The sequence below is a fragment of the Pezoporus occidentalis genome, unplaced genomic scaffold, assembly GCF_034315485.1.
Source record: "Pezoporus occidentalis ecotype Australia unplaced genomic scaffold, CSIRO_AGI_Poc_V1 ctg293, whole genome shotgun sequence".
Taxonomy (NCBI): domain Eukaryota; kingdom Metazoa; phylum Chordata; class Aves; order Psittaciformes; family Psittacidae; genus Pezoporus; species Pezoporus occidentalis.
In genome coordinates, this window is record NW_026914863.1 from 308393 (window position 1) to 329352 (window position 20960).

The 20960-nt window shown below is 49.4% G+C and overlaps 1 protein-coding gene across 1 annotated transcript in view; it reads left to right on the forward strand.

Moving 5' to 3' along the window:
• Positions 1 to 20960, forward strand: part of ATP5MC1 (ATP synthase membrane subunit c locus 1) — a 253514-nt gene that overhangs the window by 189794 nt on the left and 42760 nt on the right. The gene's annotated exons all lie outside the window — the stretch shown is intronic.

Consider the following 20960-nt stretch of genomic DNA (forward strand, 5'->3'; position numbering starts at 1 on the left):
GCTGAGCCCGGTGTTCGCAAGCCGAGCTCGAAGCCTTTGCCCCTTGCATCGCACCTTGCCTGCAGGCTGGGCACAGCAAATATTAAAAGCTATATATTAGCTACTGAAGGCCAAATAGCTGCAGGCAGAGCAACTCCTCACCCTCTCGGTGTATTCCTCATGTTCCGACTCAACTAACATTATTCCGACCCTTTTCCAGCAGGAATCCGAGTTCTCGACCGGTGACTGGGGCCGCGAAGGCTTGGGGGGGATCTCCCCACTTTGGGGGTTGTCTGAGGGCATGTCCAGCACAAGGGAAAGCTGGGTTTCCTAGGCTGGATCCAGAAAGAATTTAAACGCAGGATGAAATGCTCTTCCGCACAGGACTATTTAACAATCAACGTGAATTAATCCTGACTCTGTCTTTAAGAAAAAACGATGGTTTGTGGCACAGCCCTCCTCAGGACTGACATCGCAAAGGAGAAAAGGAACCGAACCTCAGCCCCATCGGCAGCTTTCCCATGGATGGATGCACCGTTTCCAGAACGGCTCGGCCTGAAAGCATTGAGAAAAGGGGAGATTCGGTTCTTCGGTAGAATCTATTTACCCAATTTCACCACTTGTAATACACTTTCCCTTCTGGAAATGAGCCTGCGGGGACTGGGTGCTTCTGGAAACCTACTAAAGCATTTAGTAGTTGCATCCGTTTCTATATTCGCGACACAGTCACAAAAAAATACAAAGAATAGGCCGATTTAAATAGGTACTAACGGGCAATAATAATAATAAAATGATAGAAGGAGGAGTGGGGGTTTACAGGTTTTGGAAACCATTAAATATAAACCAAAACCTCACATTGGAAAAAAAAAAAGACCCCAAACCAAACCCAGGCAAACCAACCCCTGCTATAAAACCGCGAGGGAGGAAGAGCGGGGAACATTTCTGAGAGCTCCGAGCCTTGGCGGGTGTTCTCCCCTTTCTTTCCAGCCTCTTCCAGCTCCGGCGCTCCTCCTGCCCGGGACAGCTTGGAGGAACCCGCACTTCTCCGAGCCCCAATCGCGGGTGCTGAAATTGTGGTGTTTCCCCTCATTTCATCTCCTTTCAGCCTCCCATCTGTTCCAACAGGTTCCCCACTCGCTCTCGTAACGGGCCTTTGCCTAATTACAAATGAACCTTTCCTCCTCCATGGTCGGATCCTGCACTGCGGTCTTCGGGGGAGGGAGCGGACACACTTTGCCCTTCAGCCTCCGTCCTTCTCTTCCCCTAGGAACCGCTTTGCGCACTGATCCGAAGCGTAATCCGTGGGTGCTTCCAGCAAGCTGGGGGACAAAACCAGCGTGCGCCTGAGCGGGACCCGTCGTGACCGTCCCCCCACCCTGACCCCCGAGGCCGCGGAGCCGGGGTCCCCTCCGTGCACTTGGCCCCTTGTCGTTACCATCTTCCCATTACCGGGAGCCTTTGGGGAATGGGGAAGGGCAATGGGAAGGATAAACTGGAGCAGGACTTTTAAAGGGAAAATCCAGAACTGTGGTTTCAGGGTATCTCGGCTAAAAGGAGTGAAGATATCTGCTTTTTTTTTAATCTTTATTTCCTAGCCAAAATCTGTTGGAAAAGCAAGAAGAAAAAGGCAGCTGCAACCCGCGGGCTGCGATCCTCGCAGGGAAGAGGACAAGGGACATGATCATCCCCTGGCAAGGACCCTCGGCCCTCAAGAGAGGTTTTCTTATGAAAAACCTCGTCAGTTGACACAGGGACCTCCGAAGGGAGGCTGAGGGGATGCTCGGGATGTTATCACCGCTGAAGGGTCCGGACTGAACACAAGCCGTTAAAGCGAGTAGGGGCTTCGCTCCCTCTTACTCTGGGCCAAATCCTGACAATCGCTCCTGGACTTGATTCCAGCCGAGGTCCCTTCCCCTCCCCACCATAGCGGCCTTTACTAAATTTACTTCGCTTTCGGGTTTTCACACTGAAGCCCCGCCGCTACCATAGTGGGGGTCTCGGGGCGGCGGGTCCGAGGGTGGGGGCACGCAGTGAATTTTGCTACATAATACAAATCCCACGAGAAACAACCCCAAAAGGCTCCCTCTCCAGGTTTGCTGCCGCAGATTTTAACGGGCTTTGCCACCGGTTCGGGAAGCTACCGGCTTCGGTCTAAGCATCCCAGTCCCAGGGAGCAGGGGGCACCCCCGGCAATAGCCTTGTGCCCCCGGTTCATTGAGAAACCTTCACGTAAAAGTCACTTTACATCTCCAGAGCCTGAAAACTACCAGGTAACAACTTTTTACGACGCGAATCCCAGGACAAGTTTTCATTTCATCCCTTAACTCTCCGTCCCTTTCTCCCCTGGCTGCATTTCCCAGCAAATTGACCCCTCTGGGTTTAGTACGAACATAAACGCTCAAACCTTGCAACAGGAGCTGATTCACGACCTTAAACCGCAGGATTTGCTGGCCATCTGGAGCTGAAGTCTGATTTTTGAGCTGGGGGGATTTTTTCTTTAAAAGTCCTTGGGACCCCCATGACGGTGGGGAAAGCCCCTCTGCAGCTCCACTCTCTGCAGGAAGGTGCTGAGGCTGGCTTGTCCCGAAGGGTTTCCTGGCTCTGGGACATCCCAACAGCTCCCACGTAGGCTCAGCTGTCCATGCAGAAAAATCCCCATCCAATTCCAGTGGGAGAAGCTCCTCGGACGTGTTGCTTCTAATTACTTGCTCTTCGGAATCTGAAGCAGGAGCTTGTTGTGGGCAGAAGGAGGTAAAAGAAGAGGAAAGTGGCACTGGAAATCCAGCCAGGGAAAAAGTACAAGAGCAAATCCATGGCTTAACTCCCCTTGAAAGTGGATGGACATGAGCCCTCCTCTCCCTCTTACCCCGCTGGCCCATGTCCGGGAACCTTTGGCTCCTGGGTTTATAGTTCTCCTCTCTGTAGTGTCAGCATTTCATGCCCTTGACAATACAACCTCGCCTTTTCCAGTCCCTCTGAAGATCCGGATCTCAAATAATGCAAAGAAAGAACCCCTCAAAACCTTCAGCTTCAGATTGTTCCAGTGCTCTGGGGGTCGTGTGGGTCTTTAGATAAAGAAATCAAATTAAGAGACCCCAAAATCAAGAGGTGAATCGCAAGAGTGAAACGAGATGGTGGATCCAGCAGCAGAGCTCAGCATCATTTCCCTCTGACAGAGCAAAGGCAAGTTGTGGCACCATCCTGAACTCTTTAGTTTGCATCCATGGGAGATGGGGGCCTTTTAAGGTCTCTTCTCCCTACCCCACCCCCAGAGCCATTACCCCTCATATATTATTTTTACTAAAGTGGTGGGATTTTTTTTGCCTTTCTTGGAGGAGGAGGGATTTGTGCAGCCAGATCCAAGGAATTTGGAGAGAGGGAGAGAGAGATCCCCCTGTTGACTAGAGAGATGTTGTTCTTGGGATTAGAGATGTCTGACCTTGAAGGTCGCAGGTCACGGTCTTGAATAAGGAGCAGGAGTGTGAGGCTGGGATTGAAACTTGAGGTGTGTCTGCTGGAGATCACAGGGAAAAGTCTTCCAAACAAAGAGGAATGCCTCCATTGGGGTGAGAAAGAGCAACTTCCCCAAGAATTATGGGCTCCTTCCGGAGGGTTGCATACCTGCAGACCGCCCAAAGGATGTGCTGCGGCTGAGGGAGGGGAGAAAGGAGTGAAGAAAGGAGGGGAGAAAGGAGGGACAGGATGCCTGGAGCCAGAAGGCCCCATTATTTATTACTATTTGTGTTCTGGGGAGGACTAGGGGCCCCAGTGCTGGCGGCTTTATGAAGATAGGCAGAAAATGGTAGAAAGAGCATCCCACCATTGGGAAGCCTTGAAGTGGAGGGTAGGGAGCAAGGAGGCTGCTCATCTTTGCAGGAAGGGAAGAAAGGAAGGGATTTCTCCCAAGGGCAGGGAAGTAACACAGAGGCACAGCGGGAGGCTGCATCTCCAATCTGTGTCCAGCACAACAGCGATGAAAATCTCTGTGAGATCCCATGGGGAGTCAGTCACAGCTGCGTGCCTCGGTTTCTCTCCCCAGAATGCCAATCAGGGGAGCAAAGAACACTTCAGGCCTTGTCTCAGGGCAGCAGGGGTGGAATAGACTACAGAAATCTTGTTTCTCTGCTGGGATCTCTATCCAAATGAGGAAAGTAGCTTTTTTAGTGGCCCAGAGACATTGGGCTTGTGCCCAAGGACTCCACAGATGGAGGTTTGTGTGCGTCTGCTTCTGGGTAGCTGTGAACAGGCTGTATCCGTGCTCTGTCCAGGGGATGAGTCTACACAGGTGATGTGAGCAGGATAACAGCATGATCCCACTGATGTCCCTGATGAGGGCCTTCCCATGCCACCAAAACCAGGCAGCACCATGCGCCGCTGGCAACAGGTCCCTCTGGCTGTTCAACACAGCATTAAAGTCCACGGTCAAATGTATGTGGGTCGGTCCCCTGGGCCATGAGGAATGAAGAACATAGACTTTGAAGATCCAGGACCTTCAACACAACCTCCCTGAAGCCCCAACATTTGAAGAGCCTCAGCTCCAGACCCTCTGCTGATGTCAGTATGGTCTAAATGACCTCAAGGGCGAAAAGCCTTTCTGAAGAGAGCGATGAGGATCTTATCGTGTCACCCCTTCAAACCACGCCAGAAGGATCTGCTGGAAAACTCCACAGGCCAGGATTTGCTGCCATGCTTAAGCCCATCCTTTAGATCTTTCCCTTCCTGTTTCAGGCCCGGTGGTCGGGAAGGGAAGGGAAGGGAAGGGAAGGGAAGGGAAGGGAAGGGAAGGGAAGGGAAGGGAAGGGAAGGGAAGGGAAAGGGTCGTGGGGAGAGCAGCCCCTGTCCATGGAGCGTCCGCGAGCGACACTAGAGGGAGCCCCGGGCTCAATTAATTAACGGCCGAGAATTAACCCAGAGGGAAAAGCCCTGGGGCTGGGAGAGCAAATGAGAATTCATTTACCCGTGCGTCTACTGGCATTCCGAGCTGCATTTATACTGATATATCTACATCAGCGTATCACATATACCAGGGGTTTATGTACGGGTAAACCCCTCCCTCACGTGTAGCAGTGGGATGACACTAATCCCAAACGCAGCTGAGGAAATAGCTTTGTGTGTTGTGATCGGATTCAGGGCAATTTGGGCCCTCATTGATTTAAACGGCTGTCAGACCCACTTTTCCTTCTGCCTAGGTGTTTATTCTTCACTTTGAAGCACTTGAGGGAAAGCAGAAGGCACCAAGCTGGCTCCAAAATGTCCTTTTTTTATACCAGTATTGATTTTTAAAGTGCTTCTGGAGGAAGGGGAAATGGAAGGAATAAATATTAAGGAATTCAGTGTTTCCCAGCCGGGCTCCCACCCAGGGAGGCCAGAGCAGAGCTGCTCTAGGGAGATTGCCAGGCCTGATCCAGAGTCTCCCGAATGCAACGGAACTGCAGCCAAGAGGTGAGGGTCCCAAGGCCAGGGAACCCTTGGGTCCAGTCTGAGTGGCTGCAGCAGGGTCTTCTGTTTTATGGGGTGCTCATAGGGTGCTGCCTGCATGCAGAAGGGTTTGCAGGTCCATCCTGAGCCCCAGCCTCAGTTTCCCCCCCCCCACCCTGCACCCCTTGAAACCTTTCCTGCATGGTGCAGAGCTCTGCTGAAGGTAATGGGGGGGGTTCAGGGCAGACTTAAACAGAGCTTCTCGGGGTGGGGAAAGGGGAAAGCAGCCCCAAAACATGGTGTGGTGGATGTGCTTGGGCTTGAGTGTGAGCAAAACTGAACCAAAAGGGAGCTCAGCAGAAATGAGGTCATAAAAGCTGCTGTTGGGCTTATTTATTATCGTTTTAATCTTATTAACGTCCCATTCAGTGGCTCTTTGGAGAATAAAACACTGAAAGTGTGTATTTATCTTGGCAGAAACCAACCAACCTTCATAAAACTGCATCTCTTGGTAAAGAAAATAAAGGGGGATCAAACCTTTCTGAAGTTTAATATTGTCTTCTCAATTAACTACTCTAATATTGCCTAAGTCTGCAGGAGGGGGTGGGAAACGAGAAAGTGGCAGAATTATGTTCAGGCTGTACTGTATCCCATGTCCTAGGTGTAAATAATGCTCCTGTTAATTTAAAACCAAGGCTGCCAGTCTTTACGACTTCACTGCACTCCCATTAGCTCTATCTTTATACAGTGTCGTGGGTGCAAATAGATTGGGTTGAAAACTTCCCCCAGAGCCACTTTAAAGTGACTTCTAATCTTTCCCTTTAGTGGTGTTAATTCAACTTCACAAGAGCGTTTGAAGCACCATTAGGCAGAGAAACGGCCCTTCTCTCCTGCTGGTGCCCTTATCCAAATAGAAACACTAAAAAAGATGCTAAGAAATCTGTTTCAGATCAGGCCAAGTCTCTGGAGAGCAGCTGAAGGAGATGTGGCCTCCCTTTTAAGGCGACTTAAATCCATAAAGGATTTGTGCTTTGCATTTCTCTATCACTGGCTCCCGGAGGTCTCCAAGCGCATTGGGAGCCTCCTGCCTCAGAGCATGTGGAGCAAGAGACAGCACCTGCTGGAAACAAGGACACAGAAAGAGCTGGGGACACAACCAGGGAAAGAACAGAGTCCACGTAAGCCAGGCTGGCTGAATGGTGGCATGCTGCTGGGGTGGTTTTTATAGCAGGACACTGAGGGAAGGTGGAAAGTGGTAGGCCATGGTCATGTCTGTATGTCTGTCCATCATCGTGGGGGATAGGGGTGAGCAAAAGCCATAGTGTTATCTGTCATCAGTGGGAATATGGCTGGGCATTAGCAAGAAACTGGTATTGCAAATGACAACAGACTCATCAATGCTGCTGGATGGAGGAAGGTTTGTCGCTTGCCTCAGCCCGGTGCACCATCCAGCCCCACTTCCAACACCAACCCCAGCTTCCAGCATAGCCCAGAAGATGCATGGGGAAAAGTGGCATGCACAGAGTGCACCGCTGCTGAGGATGAAGTCCCAGCCTCAGCAAGCAGCAGGGTAAGAACCTTTCTGACCTGGTGGCTCTGCCTGGACAGATCGGGCTGATTAAGAGCCCAAATCGGATGCATCCTTCAGTAGTCTGTTGGATCCCTTTTTGACTCCCATATTCCCCTGGGCCCTTCCTTTCAGCTTGCAGGCTGGGACAGGTCTCTGTCATCCCCTGTCTCCATCATCCCACTGTTCCTGGCAGCGGGGTCAGCAATGAATGGTGTGGTTACCCCAAGTTTTGACAAGGAAAATCTTCCACTACAGGACGTTGTGCCCCAGGAGATCCCCGTTGTCCCTGGGCTCTGGCAGGTGCAGGGACTGCAGCCTAAAGGGAAGGAGTGCAAGGTCGTGGGATGCGACTTTCTCCTCTCCTCCAGGAGAGGGCAACCCCTGGCTGGAGCTGAACTGAGAAACGCTGCTTTAAAAGGGATGCTTGGGAGGGTTTTCCTCTTTCGCTGCTCCTTCCAAGCAAAAGCTCAAATTACTGTGATGGAGGAAGGCTGTAAAATGGAAAACACAGATGGGGAACTTAGGGGAGTGTTGGTTTGGGGTAGCTTTTTCTTTACACGGTGGCATTTGTTAAATACAAACTGGCTTTATGAAAATGAAAATGCAGAGTTAGAAAGAAACTCGAGTTCCTTTTGAATCAGTAACTTTCTGTGGGATGATCCAATTACAAGCATATCTGCCCATTTTTTTCATTAGACTTGGGTTGAATTTCTCTTCTTTAATCTTCTTTCCATTTAAAACGCGGTCAGAATATGCAGGGCTATGTGTAATCTCTTTCTCAACCTCCTCCAAACACTTGATTTCCACCACACAAGCTGTTTATTTGTGCAATACGTTCTCGCACCGACAAATGCACTGTTCACCTGCGCTGTAGGGACAGGCTGGTGAGCAAGACCCTGGCAGAAGTGTATGCCAAGTTTAATTCTACATCGTTGGGTAACAGATCAAACAGCTCAGCCTCTTCTCTCTCTGTTTCCCCCTCTGCAAAACAAGGACCATGAAACTGTCACAGTTTGCAGGATGCCCAAGCGCAGAAGCCATGAATTAAACCTAATGTTCTTCAGATGTCCTCTTAGGAGAGGGATGTGAAGACCCAAGCCAGTGTTTTCAAATGTGTTTTACTATGCTTGAGAGGTGTCCCACGTGTGTCAGTGAAGCTGCTTTTGAACATGGCCTGAACTTTGCTCTTGAAGGTGTCCAGGAGCTGGTGGGAGGGGAAGGTGAAGAAAGGACAAGGGCTCAAGATGCTTCTAAGTAAAGTCACGACTTGCTTGAGGAGGGCTGCTCAGCACCTCCATGATTTCCCTTCCTGATGTACAAGTATTGGAGGGGAAGTGGGCATCCCACTGCGCCACTTCATCCCAGTGAGGGCCTAGGGCTCAGAGAAAGAATATCCAGAAAACAAATGAGCAAGACCTGATTAAAATAGACCTTGGACCATCCTGCGCCTTGCTGTTAACTACGGAAAGAAGGCAGGAATGAGAAAAACCACTCAAGCCTGGGAGAACTGGAATGTGAAGCTTTTTGGCACAAGCTGAAGAGGAGAAGTTTCCAGAAGCAGCAACGTGAGTGAGAGGATTATTACGAAAGGCCAGAGTGTCAAATCTGTGCTGGGAGTTAAAAGGAGCCCATAAAATCCACTCACCAGAAATGGAGCCAGAGCAAGGTCTGGAGTTAACTCCTTAAAGTCTACAAAACAGTGATAACCATCAGGAGTGACTTTCTTTCTGTGCGGTGCAGAGTCTGGGCAAAGTCCCACCTTAGCCATCACCCAGAAAGCTATAAAGAGGAAAAAGGCAGATCAAGCAGGTTGATGAGTGTTTTATGCAATGCAATAAATCCAGTGTCCAGAGCAGCTCTCTGCCTTCAACTTCCCTCTCATAGCCATTTATAACCATTCTTACAAAAGTAAAAGAGAATCATAATGCTATCATCCAGTAATATTATAACAATATAATCTGTATGCACCTAATTTTACCATCCTTATGAATAAAAGTTATTGCACTGCAGTAGCTATGTGAAGCCAAACCTTACTGGGGGCTTAGAAACTGCTTGCAGAATAGGGAGGGAGAGAAATCCAATGGCTTTTATTTTCCCTCTTCAAACCTTCTGCAAACACTGCACAGTGAATCCCTTCAAGGTACACAGCAATTTCTCCTTTTCTGTGTAAATTTAATGAGTCCTTGCAGGCATTTGAATACTTACAAGTCTAAAGAAGTAAAGTCTAAAGAGAAGTTGCAGAGCACTGCCTAAATAACGCGTGAAAGCAGGGGCAAGCCTGGAGTGCATTGTCTCCTTCACATTCATGGTGGATGGGACAAGGAACAACGGGTTTAGATCATGGCTAAGAAGATTCACATTACACATTTTCAAAGATTTTGTACTTGCAAGGAGCATATGGGATGGATCAGGAGGCTGAAGGTGGTGGGGCATCTCTGACACTGGGTGCATGCATGTTACAGTGATAACAAGGTTAAACTGTCCTAGATCATGTGGCAAGCTGAGGTTGGGGCTCCGACCTTACACTTAGGAGATAAGAGACTTATTCCTACAGCTCTCACCTCCTGCTTCCCTTGCAGGATGACTTTATTGGACTCAGATCCTATCATCCAGCAGCAGCTGATCAGTAGGTTACAGACCAGCCCTGGCCTGTCCCAGTTTCCCCTTCTGCTTCTGACCTTTGGATCCCAACCCTGCTCTCCAAATGTGCAAGGGGTGAACCCTCCTGGAGGGAGCAGGAGGTAGGACCTGGCTGCACGAGTCCTGCCCACTGTGCCCAGCTTTGGCTAATCTGAACAAGTAGTGATTCGGTCCTGTTTGGATGCTGGTGTCAGACACAGATTGGGAGGCAGAAGAAAGCATGTGGCCAACATTTGCAAAGACTTTTGGTGCTCCCCTTGAATGGCAGATGCTCAGCCAGAAGAAATCACTTCAGTTTAACACACACCAGAACAAATATCATGTCTCCAACTCAGAGGGGCAGAGCTTAAAGGGACAATCAAACAGAGATGCTTTGAAAAGACAGAAACAAGTGTAACACGGAAGCAAAGGCAAACTAATGAAAGTCAGAATGAATTTATGAGGCACCTTAATGAAACACGTGGACAAGCCGAAGATGAATCCATGATGTTTTGTAAGCTTTTAAGTCTGCACATAGTATGGAACTCACATGATTGGAAAGGTAATAAATTTCCTAGCAAATGGACAAGATCATATTTGCGCAGAGAAAACCTTTGCCCAAAGCAAGTGCATGTGGTTAGTGAAAGATTCAATTAGGCTCTTTAACGCCAGTTGCACAACTGTCTTGTTCAAAGACTTGTACTATGTTCTGTCAAAGGTTGCACCCCTTAAATGGTAACATTTATGGATTAAAGTGGAGCAGCTTTGCTCTGCCCGACAGATGGGTCTTGTTCCTTTGAGGAGAAAGATCACAGGGAAGATGATAAACAAATCATGTCCGACTCCATGCCCGTAGTGACAGAACATCTACAATAAATGTTGCTTTTCACTTAATCAAACTGCTCAGACGATGCACAGCTTGAAAAGGGGGAAACACTGAGCAATGACCAGACGCTGTTATGCAGCAGCCGCCCCTGCCCAGCGGTGGAACACAAAGCCCCTGTGCTGCTGGGAGGGCAGGAAGCGAGGCCCCAGAGGGGTGTCTCGGAGCCCTCCCGATCGGGCACCGGGCTCCTCTCCCGTCGCCCCACCGCGTCCATGGGGCAGCGCTTGAACCCGGGGCCGGCAGCACCGCGGAGAGCTCCGCGCCCCCCAAAGGGGCGGCCCCGACCTCAGTATGTGTACACATGCAGGTACATGTATGTAGACATACGTACATATATACATGTATATACACACATATATGTATAGGGACATATTTCCCTCTGAGCACTGCCATCCATGGATTTTCTGAAAGCGGCTGGCAAAGTTCTGCCCGTCCCGTCAAGCATGGCTTGGTTCTCCCTTTCTCGTGAGGTCTGGGGCTTCTTCTTTGCCAAATCAATCCTCTGAAAGGAGTCCACGGTGAGGGGGTGACCTTCTCTCCGTCACAGGCAGCAAACGCTGTGCTGGTTGGGAGTCCACATCAGTCCACAGCTGGGAGGGATCATAGAATCATGACATCATAGAATCACAAAATCGTAGAATCATGGAATCACAGAATCCCAAAATCATAGAATCATGGAATTACAGAATCATAGAATCACGGGATCATAGAATCACGGGATCATAGAATCACCGAATCATGGGATGGTTTGGAAGGGACTGCGGAGGGTCCTCCCTGCTCCATCTATAGCTGCACCCTCCTGAAGCAACAAGACGTAAGTAAGCCCAGTTATTCGGGCTGGTACTTGGCTTCTCTTCCCCGCATTTATTTGTTTGTAGCTGTGCATGCAGCTGCATGAAGTCACTGTAGTTCAAAACAAACAGCACCCAGCTAAATTACAAGAGTGAAGTAACACCGCCAGCTTGAATTACAAAAGTGATAACAAAACCTGTTTGAAATGTATTTAACACCTCTAGCACAGGGGGTGAAATCGGGAAGGTAAGTAGTGAACTAGAGGCAGCGGAGTGCTGTGATGTATTTGTGCTTTCTATAAGCAGATCAGGTGTGTCTGCAAATACGTAGAACAAGGGAAGTGTTGTCTGGGAAGACCCTGCATGTGTGGTGCAAGCGGCTCCGCTTCCTTGTGCTCTTTAGAAGACATTTCCTTGCAGCAGAGACCTGAAAACTTGCGAGTTTCTTTGTTTGCAGCCAGACAGATGTGCAAGGAAAATTGCGGAATTAAGCAGTGGTTTTGTGCAGGGAAGAAGCGGCGGGGTTGGGTTCGGTTTATGTTTTTCCATGGCTATAACCACAACTTCCTGCAAAACAGAAGTCGAGGATGAAGCGAAGTGGCAACAGGAGTTATTTCAGCGTAAGGAGAATTCCGATCTTTACCTTTCACTCTCTGTCGGTGAAAACGATCCTCTCTTCGCTTTTCCTTGGGAAGCTTGGGCTGTGGGACTCTCCTCACCTTCATGTATAATTTTCTATTGTTACTTAAGTGAGGGTATCCTATTCGCTTCCCTTTTCTTCAGCCAGGCAGCGAGCACAGAAAAGCCTCCAGAGAAACCCGTGTGGATCTTTGAACTGATCCTGCGGGAAGTGCAACTGCGAATAGAGACAAATCGTTTTTAGCCTGAAAACTCGGTGTCGGGCTCTAGGGAAAGGTTTAATTCCGGGAGAGAAATAATAGAGGGTGCAGGTGTGAATTAATGCGACATTTTCTACAGCGTAAATGGTTGCTGTGAGGATGAATATTTGTACAGAAAGGTTTTCAGGCTTGAAACCTGCATTTTGTGCAATGGAGAATAGTAGGACTCCGGTATTAGTTTTTGAAATGCCTCCTTATTATTCGTTATGTGTGAAGGTAAGAAAATACCCAAAGAAAAAAAAAAAACACAAATTCAGAGGCTTTTACCGAGCTTTCACAAACGTGCGGCAGCTGGGGGGCCACAGCCAAGGGACCTGCCGCAGCTCCGGGACATGGATTTTAAGGGTTTGCACTCAAAAAGGCAGGTGGGGTTTGGGTTACGTTTTTTGGGATAGGGTTTATATATTGGAGAGTTACCGTTGTCCAAAAATAAATTCAAACCAGCATCATCTGAGAATTTCTCTGTTGTAATAAATTATGTTTGTTTCGTTTTGGTTTGGGTTAATTTTTTTTGTTCGCTTCCTTTATTAGTTTCTTGGAAAAGAAGTGGAAATCTGGTCCTTTTTAAGCTTCCAAAGCTCCACAACAGCAGCTCCCCGGGTTGTTTCGGCGCTGGGGAAATGCTGGGTCGCTCCTTCACGTCTGCTGGAAGACATCCCCGTCCACCTCCTGTCCTTAAGGCAAGAAAAGTGCCCTCGGCCCCGCTCCGGGGCTGCACCCCGAGCCCTTCCCCGTCCTTTCTGGCCGGGTGAGCCCCTCAGCCGCTTCCCTGAAGGGCCGTTTTAAGCGCACACGGAGGATGCGGAGGGCGGACGCGGCCCCCATCGCCTCCCTGCCCTCCGGGGTGGGGACGCGGACCCCTCGGCCGGGGACGAGACCCGGAGCCGGGATTTACCGGGATAACCGGGATCATCAATCCTGGCTCCCGGGTGTGTGTGTCCGGGGCACGCAGCGGAGCTTAGGGGCTGGGGGCTGGCATTATTTCATTTATTAACCGGTCACCCCCAACCCCTTTCCCTCTGCCGGCTTCTTCCACGGGAAAGGTCCCCGCGATTTTCCCCTCTCCGCGCTTTCTCTGCGCGGCCGCGGAGCGCGGAGCCGCGGGGGAAGGGAGGTGCTGCTGGATTTACGATCCGCACCGTTGGAAAGCGAAGCACCGGGATTTACTGTAACACGCCGCGGCCGCCTTTCCCGGAGGCGGCTTGAAGCGAGAAAGTCTGAGAATGTCACCCAGGCAGAGTTCGTGGCCAAAAAAACGTGCTCGGGCTCGGGCAGCGATAAATTTCCCCTCTGGCACGGAGCAAATTGAACCGCGGCGGGGGGGAGAGGGAAGGCTCCCGGCTGGCCGGGAAGGGATCCCTGCTCCAGCCTTGCAGTCCCGGCAGCTCCATCCCTAGGGGTCAGGTCCAGCCCCCCCCCACCCTCGCCAGGCCACCACCCCCAGTAATAAGGTTGTCCCGGTGCCGTGAACCCCCGGTTTTGTCAGTCCCTGCACACAGAGGCTTTCTGATGGGGAAAGGATCCTGATTTATATCCGTGGTGTTACTGGATTGAATTATGCTTTCCAAGAGGGGAAAAGCGACAGAAACACAAGAACCCCCGGCCAGAGCATGGGACAGGGCAAAGGCCTTTGGGATGGGCTCGAGTGGACTCGGCCCCACGTGTTATCCCAGGGTTCTGTCATGTAGAGGAGCCTGTGGTGAAGGTCAAGCCGTCTTCTGCTCTCAGCAGAGGGTACTATGGTGAGGTGAGCAGTGAGGGTGCAAAATGCTCTGGTATAGCAGAGATTGGCAGGACTATGAGGGAGGAGAGCAGAGAAACTGATGTCCACAGATTCCCCTGAAGAATTTGGGGACCTCACTTCTTATCCCACTTGCATTTGACATTTGCAGGATAAATAAGGAGGAAAAGTGGTGACTCCCATTGACTGCGGTGTGTTCTATTTTTTAAGATCAAATATGGACACAGCAGACAAAAACCCCAGAGATCTGGCTGAGCGGAGGTCCCCCGTTTGTACTTAATTTCCCTTTCCTTCCATTCTGTTCTTAGAGGTGGTCGGAGATGTGAAGCCCCCAGGGCACTGAGTGTTGGGGCTGGCAGACCTGTACCCACCACCTTGCCCTGTACCCTTGGCTGGTGAGCCAAGCCCCACTGTCAAATTGGCTTTTTGCTCCTGAAGTGTGAGCCAGCAGGGTTTGAGAAAGCTCTGTTTCAGAAGCTGGTTGAAGGAAGAGTTAGAAGAGGTTTACAATTTGGGAGAGGGCAGCCCTCTGAGGTGGATGGTGCTTGAAGCTCTTTGTGGCCTGGTCCATCCTGCGATCATTCTTGGTGCCCCAGCCACCGGGACCTGAATGCCTCCTGTTCCCCCAGTGCCTCTTCAGGCTTTTTCTGAGCTCTGCTGCAGAGCAGGCTGGAGGACCCTGCAGGTTTGCCACCTTTCACGGGGCTTCTGGAAGGCGAGCAAGATGCTGGGCAGATTTGGGAGGATTTCTTTGCAGCTTAGACTGTAAATGACATTGGCCCCTATAGAGCAAAGTTCCATAGAGATCTCCACGTAGCTCACAATGGTTGTAAGAGGTGGAAATAAAATGAGAGATGATGGTAAAGGCAGAAGTACAACTCAAACCTCTCCAGCTGCAGGGTAGTACCCCAACCATCAGGCTCTTGAGCCTTCTGAAATACATTAATTCCTGTGCAGCAGAAGCTGTAAACTAAATGCAGACCAAATCTTGGGCTCTCAGTCTTGGGGTTTGAATTCATGCTGAGAACAGAGACAAGCCAACATCTTCTTTTGTCCTTGAGAAATCCTAGTCCTGAATGTTCCCCTTTCTTCTAAATATTGGGTGGGGAAGAACTGGCTTGATCCTGGACAGCATTTGATAAAGAATAACTACGGTCAAATTAAAAAGCTCTGATTATTTTATTACTGAGATTTCCTAACTGAACTCTTTTACCTCTTTGTGGAATTCTAAGATGTGGAGCACAAAGGAAGGTAGTGGCACTGGTGGGATGTGGCAAATACCAAAAGCCTTCAGTGGGTTTCCAGTTCTGCTCCACACGTATCGCATTGTTTCATGCATTTGTGTAACCCTAGGTTTAGTGGAATGTGCCTGAATGATGGTTGAGCACAGATGTAGGAAAAGACTGCCAAAAGCACTCCAAGAAAGGACATGGGACTGGCAATAAATAGAGCTGCATCAGCAGGAATGGAGGCTATGAGCCCTGGAATCTCATTCCAGATTTCACATCCTCCATGGACTGATGGTGATGGGGAACTTGGGAGAGGGACAGGAAACTGGGTGGCTGATGTCCCAGCAGCTCAAGCAGCAGCTCAGCATTAGATTTAGCAACACAAAAAGAAGAGCAAGTGGGAAATGAACCATAAGACAAAGTGCTCTCCCACCTTACCATAAGCTGTCCAGACTCAGGGACTAACAGGGCCTGGAGAAGGGGGTGTTATGCCTTTCCCTCTCTTTCCTCTGGGACTGTGCAAGGCTGTAGGAATGACCTTTATAGTTTTATTTTCATTTGCACTGACCTGAGTCAATGTGGGGGAAAACCCCATTTGTCAATGAGAACAATGTGGTAAGGTTGAGACCAGAATCTCTCTGGTTGCCAGTTAAACCATGCACTGATTCCCCTGATGTTCCCCCAAAAGCCCCAGCTGAGATCCCCAGCTCTGGGGGCCCCATCAGCCCCTTCCTCACTCACTTGGCAGCAGCCTGCTTGCCTCCAACCATGCCCAGCCCATCTGGCCACCAAGACAAGAGCCTGGGTCCTTGCCCATGCTCCATGGCCAGGTTTATGCTTCTATTTGGCAGTTAGGATTGCGCATATGCCCACTTTGGGCTGCTCAGGGTGCACATGAACCCCCCTCGTGCCTTCCATCGCCTGTCCAGACTGCAGACAGAGCCATAAGGCATCATAAAGCTTAAGGTGTGTGATTTTTATGTAAACATTTATTTAGATGCCAGGTCTTTGGTCTGCTCGGGAGCCTCTGTACCCAGGGCACGCTTCCCGCCGCCTACAAACCTTCATGGTTCCTTGGAAACCCTCCTAAATGATGGGACTCCTGGGACTAAGGAGTGAGGGAGTTCATGGAAATAGGAAGAGAAAACCAAGGGTCTTTATCAGAGACAGCGGCATACATTAACCAGGGATTCCCATAAAAATACCACTGACCTTCCTCTGCTTGGGAAAATGAATGTCTGAGGAGCTGCAGCACCACCGGGCTGCGTTCCCCACTCACACAAAGGCACCTTTTTTACTGGTGGTGGGGAGGAAGGTCCCAGGGTTGGGCAAACACTTCACTGTGAAGGGCTGGAGATGGGGAAACGGCTCCTGTTCGTTCTGGGAATAGGAACAAAGTCGTTGGTTAGAGCCACCTGAATGAGGATCAGGTTTTTTCAGGGAAAGAATCGGACATTTGGGATAGGCTGATATTTAAACAGAGAAGAAATGTCATTATTCAGAGCCATGTTCGAGCCGTACAGCGATGTTAAACAGCACTTTCTAATCTAAGGGGAGATAGATGGTTGTTGCAAAAAGGGTGAACCTTGAGATGACAGGAAGCTCACCCCAACCTGCCATGTCGTTCAGCAGAGGAATTTTAACAAGAAGCACCTGCCTGTTTCTTGTAGCTCAGCACTGGCCTTTATGGCTTTACACACACTGTTAAATTTAACCAAGCACATCAGTTTACATATTGTTTCGAATGATGAAACCCTCTATGGCTGGGGTTTTACGTACGGCTGAAGGTACTAAGGTGTATTCCAAAAGAAAAGAAACCATCACTCGGCCAAAACCACACTCGCACGCTGTGCCCGGAGCCAGGAACTTACGCTCTCAGCACCAGCACCCAAGTGTTCTCAGCACCAGCTTCCGAGAGCTCACACAGACCCCTGAGGAATATCATAGGCGAGAAATGATGAGATGCTAAAGGCATTTGACTTAACAAGCGATCTGCTCTTCGTGCCTGCATGACGCTGGTAGAAGCATTAGCCCAGGAAATGGTCCCCATGGGTGCCTCAGCTCAACTTGTGCTGCTGGAGAACTAGTGAGCAGTGGATTGTGATGTGTTTGCCACGATGTGTTTCAAACTCAGAGCTGAGGTAATATTTTGCACTAACAATCATTCTCCAGGGTTAAAAAATGAGGGGAAATGGGAAGAAGCTAGTCCTGGGGGGAGGAGGGGAAGGAAGGATGCTCACGGCTTGGAAATCCCAGCACAAAGAGGAGGTCACAGATGATGCAGAATGTCTGAGGGCACTGGGTTTGCTGCCTGTGTACTCAGCATATAGCTGGCTCACGTGTAGTAGGTCCCAGAGTCCGAATGCATCAGACTCGCTGATCTCGTGGAGTTAAACTATTCCTACTCCTCTTTGTTCTGTATTTCTTGATGTCCAAAACTTGTGACCAAATTCATCTTCTTCCATGAAGGCAAAATTTCTTGGTGGATAAAGAGAACGAGTCGTGAAGCCATGAATTCCCACTCCTTTCTCAACTGTCTGGCTCAGCCTCATCTTCACAGGCCCATGGGGACCATTTCTGGGTGCACATCTGAAAGAACACAAGAGCACATGTTACTTCAGCTATTGCAGGTCCCGAATCTCTTGTCCATCTGAAAGACATTGTCTTAATAGGCTATTGCTTGCACAGGGCAGATGGGGAGACAGAGAAATCCAGGGGAGGGGAAGGAATCTCGGTTGCTGTGGCAGGAAGCAGCAGCTCTGCAGCACAGGGCAGTGTTTCAGGGATATTGTGGAAGGACAAACAGGAGAAGCTGTGATAAGGCGATATAAAACAATGGCTCATACTGTAGAAAGGCTGTGCTCCATTCCTTGCAAATGTGCATGAAACGATGGTCCCAGTCTCCTCTGCACTAAACTCGAGGGAATTGCTTTGAACTTTAACAAATGCAAGGGACTACATAATTTTGCCAGTGCACTTTAGGGGAATTACTATTGATTTGTACCAACATAAGCCCAGGAGCTGAAGAGAGAGATGGGGAGAGGTGCTGGGCTCAGCGCCTCAACACCACTCCTGGCTTTTCAGTGCATAGTTCTGCCCTGGACAAAAGCTGGAAGCTCTTGCTCCCAGGGACTGACCGAGCCCTTGCGTTTACAGAGTGCAGGAAAACAGGCATTTGACTTAGTTTAGTTCCATTCTGCTTCCTGGCTCTCCTGTTCCTTGTGGAAAACTGCTAAAAGCCAAAATACATGAGAAAAGAATATGGTTATTGGTTTGTTTTCCAGGAAAGCCAATGTAATACTTCTTTTTCTGATAAAGTTTACAAAAGGTGTGTTCCTGGCCTTGTGCACGGGTATGAATGGGTATGCAGGTACCTGAGCCAGTGAGTGCTAAAGCAAAAGGAACTCCTTATATATAGCTTAACTGGGGGGTTTGGGGGAGTGTGTGTGTTTGGAAGCATTAAGTTATTTTAATATTTTAGTAGATTAAAGACCATTTATTTGTCATGATTTATCCCAATGAGCCTTTTCCTGATGGGATTTTCCAAGCTAGATAATGTTTTCCGCCTTCCCCTTGACTGCTAAAAGCCCTTCAGGTGAGCAATGACCGTCCCATCAACCTCCGTTATTTATACCCGCAGCCACCGCGAGCGCTGCGGCTGCCGGAGGACAACCTTGGATGCCCCATATCCCCCAAGGTGCTTGGTCTTAAGACAGATTGAGCTCCTGTGTCTCATTCATCTCCTTAAAGCAGTGACTGAACTGTCCTGCTAAACTCAGCCTTTAATAAGGAAATGAAACCAAGAGTCCAGGTCACTTTAGTTTTAATACATTACTGAGTGCTGCTGAAATAGATGCACGCAAACACAGACCTGTCTGTGCTTACATCCCTCCCATTTCCATCCCTCTCCAGCATTTCAGTGCGTTCCAGTACGAAAGCCCACACGCTTAGGTTCTGCTTTTGGTGACTTGACATTGCTGCAAGCTCTGTCTTGGCTCCTTTAGTTCAGGCTTGGGACTGTCCCTGGTATTTCCACACCTCAATCCCTTTCACTTTTGCTTTTGTTGCCCGTCCCTGGTTGCTGGGCTGCAGACCCTGGATGGGCCACGGACAGTTTCAGTGTTGGACGAGGGCAAGTTGGGGTTGGAGGTGAATTTTAGTACCCCAAATCTTTTCTATACTCTAATAAACGGTCCCTGGAAGGTGACGCAGGTGGAACTTGGGTTTCTTCAGGCCATCGCACACACCAAGTGCCCCAAGCCCCTTTGCTAGCCTCCTACCTATGCATCACCCAGGATTTAATGGCATTAAAAAGCACCATATCCCTTAATTCAGTTGCTTTATGCAGCTGAAGGTAAGCACCAGCAGGATTTTCTTCCTCTTCTCTGTGAAAACACCCCTCCCATAACCTTATAATAACCAACACACTGAGTTCCACGTATTTTGCTGTGTTAGGCAGTACCCTTTCTGTGGCCACAGAGGCTTTCTTACTTGCTTTTAAAAACAAAACGCAAGCGGGTGTATCCTTGAAGAAAAGAAAGAAACCTCTTCTAGCCTTGAGTATTTAGGGAAAAGAAAAAGAACCCTACAGGTCCTGGGCTGGAAATGGCTGAAGGGGAAGGGAGGCAGTGGCGAAGTGAGCCAGGGCTTCTCTTTTTGTAGGTAAAATTGTGCTTTAAAGGAGGTTTTCCCGTCCTGGGGCTGCAGCCGCTGCCCGTGGGCTGGAGCCTCAGGCAGAGCCGGGACCCCACAAACGAGGCTTTGCCCCCTCGTTTCTCCACCGGCCTCTGGTTTCTGGTCGGGAACGGGGGGAATCGCCTCGGTCTTGCACTTTTTTGCACGCGGGTTGATGGTGAGGAGGGTGCTGGATGCTAATGGGCAGCCCCGGCTTTCTGGGTGCTGTTTATCGTCCTTTAAGAGAGGGGGAAACAAAAAGCGGGGGTAAAAGTGTTTAACCGTCAGAATAAAGGCAAAAAAAAAAGTGCTTGGAGGGAGTTGAAAAGAGCCCCCTTTTCCTCCGTCTTTCGGTTGCAACGGAAAACCGCAGACGGGTCTCTAATGCGGGTATTTCACAGTCGTGCAGCGACATTAACATTCAGCACACGGATCCCTGCAGCAGGAATGAGATGGGTTTGAGTGTGAAGGAGCGAAAACCCATTAGAAACCGAAAACTGTATTAAATTTCAGCTGGGAAAATGGAAATATGTCTCACTTGGATGTTTACTTCTGTAGATCAGCGCAACCTCCCCCCTTCCCCCTCCCAAAAAGAGCGATTTAGTTGCTGTTTAGGGAATATTTCATCTCAATGGCACTTCCCGAGCGCCGTGAGCCCCATCCATGGCCAGGCTGCTCGCAAGCAATAAACCTGGTTCGTCTTTTCACGCTGTAGTTTATAAAAAGCAATTAAGTCCTGTGGCAAAAAAAAAAAAAAATAACACCGATTCCGGTGGAAAATTAATTCTATTTTGCCTTTGTAACACTTCTGATGGACCGAAAAGGCGTTTTCCTTGCAGGCTTGAGAGTAACGAATTTCATTTTACTATTTATTGGATGTCAGTACCATGAGGAGTTTTCCCGTGTTGCTCGCAGGTCTAAAAGGACGCTGTGATGTGCAGCAGCACACAAAGATCGCGTCTTCTTAGGGTTTGAAAACATAAAACCCATTTGAAAAGGAAAGAAGGGGTGAGAGGCAGAGCTCCCTTTTACATCGTATTTTAGTTTTGGGCTCAGATTCGGAAACAAACGGAGCGAGGACATAAAAAAGCTGTACCTTTAATTCGGCTGAAGGAGAAGCAGGGAAAGGAGGGAGCAGTCTGAGGTCCCCGTTA